This window comes from Mycetomoellerius zeteki, unplaced genomic scaffold, assembly GCF_001594055.1.
Source record: "Mycetomoellerius zeteki isolate Tzet28-1 unplaced genomic scaffold, Tzet1.0 scaffold398, whole genome shotgun sequence".
NCBI lineage: Eukaryota > Metazoa > Arthropoda > Insecta > Hymenoptera > Formicidae > Mycetomoellerius > Mycetomoellerius zeteki.
Genome location: NW_017257389.1, coordinates 8,579 through 10,436, shown reverse-complemented (window position 1 = coordinate 10,436; position 1,858 = coordinate 8,579). Strand labels below are relative to the sequence as shown.

The 1,858-nt window shown below is 34.7% G+C and overlaps 1 protein-coding gene across 1 annotated transcript in view; it reads left to right on the top strand.

The window, feature by feature from the left end:
- The window catches only part of LOC108726188 (transmembrane protein 151B), a 9,802-nt gene that overhangs the window by 5,566 nt on the left and 2,378 nt on the right, over positions 1–1,858 (top strand). The window lies entirely within an intron of this gene.

The window sequence follows — 1,858 nt, the reverse complement described above, 5'->3', positions numbered from 1 at the left end:
AAGAGCGGAACGGAGAATTATAAAACAGTAATTTTTAATGATATTTATTGATTAAAATGCTTGTATTCAATAGATAAGTTGAAAATATGAACATATTAAAAATAATTACAATGAATTAAGTAAATATAATTTTTAAAAGTGAATACAAATGTCTATTTATCACTATACTTTTCCGCGGAAATTATGTTCCATGTAATATAAGAAGAAACAAATTCGCGGAACGACCGCGTCAAAATCTGTTGTCAATGTGAAGTGTATACCATAAAATTTCGGAGCGGATTGAAAAAGAAAGCTTTCATACTTTTATTCTTTTAAAAGTTGCTGTATAATATGGATCCAAACATCATGTTGATGATTATTATGAAGTATCTCATACGAGCAAGGAATGAACCGATGAGATATGCTGAGATGACAAAAAGAAAAGTTATTTCAATGTTTTATTTATATTTGCATTATAAGAAATTGCAAGACAAAAAGGACAATGCAATGTGGTCTATTTTTATGCAGAGAAGAAGACTTCTACAAGGTGTGCCAGCGAATCTAGTTGTGGAGATGCGATTGACAGATCCGGAAAAATATTTCAACTACCTCAGAATGTCATCAACAACATTTAACGAGTTACTCAATATTGTTGGTTCACTGATTAAAAAACAACATGTAGTTCGAAAACCAATACCAGCCAGAACAAAATTAGAAGTGACTACGATGGTTGGCATCTGGCGACAGCATGACATCGCTGTCATATGTATATACACAGTACTGGACAAAATACGCACTCCAAACATTTTCACATTTATGTAAATAACTCGCCAGTCCTGGCAGATAGCATAATGATGAATGAGGTAAAAGAAAGGTATTTTAGTCTACTTTGCAATAATGATTACAAAAATTTCAAAAACAATTCGAAATCCTTTAATAGTCAAGTCCGTTACATTTATTATCAAATTTGTCATGGACAAAATAAAGTAAGTGAAAAACAAAGTGTAATAAAGACAAAGTTTATAATTAATATTTTGTATGACCACCTTTTGCTTGTATGACGGCTTGCAAACGTCGAGGCATACTTTCGACAAGGTTTTGGATGTGTTGCTGATCGATATTTTTCCATGCTTTCATCAATGCTTCCAACAACTTAATTTTATTCGTTACTTCCCCTTTATCAAGCTTCAGGTCCAAAATCGACCACAAATTTTCAATCGGATTCAGATCTGGCGATTGTGCTGGCCAATCGAGCAGTTTGATCCCAGAAGTACGAAAAAAAGCGGTAGTTTTACGAGCGGTATGTTTGGGATCATTATCTTGTTGAAAAATGAAGTTGTTCTCCAGACCAACCTTTAGCAGAGACTTTTCTAAATTTTCATTGAGAATATCAATGTATACATCTGCTGTCATTATACCGTCGATTTTGACTAGATTTCCCAAACCAGACCACGCAAAACATCCCCACACTGTTATGCTGCCTCCTCCATGTTTGAGTGTTTTTTGGATATTTTTGTCGATAAGTTTTTCGCTAGGCTTTGACCAGACCCGTGGTCACTGTTTATGACCGAAAAGTTCAAATTTGCTTTCGTCACTCCAAAGGACCTTTTTCTAGAAATCCTCTGATTTGTTAACGTATTTTTTTGCAAATTCCAGACGTTTGATTTTATTGGCCTTCCGAATCAAAAGACGATGCACTGCAAAACTGTTTCTAACATAAGTCCAACTTCCCGAAGTCTCCTCCGCACCGTTCGTTCGGAAATATTTAATTGTAGGTTTTCTCGGATAACACAACTAGTAACAGTTGAATTTTTCTTTACTTCCCGTATGATTCTGCGGTCTTCGATTGGATTTGTCTTTTTCTTCTGTCCACGTCCTG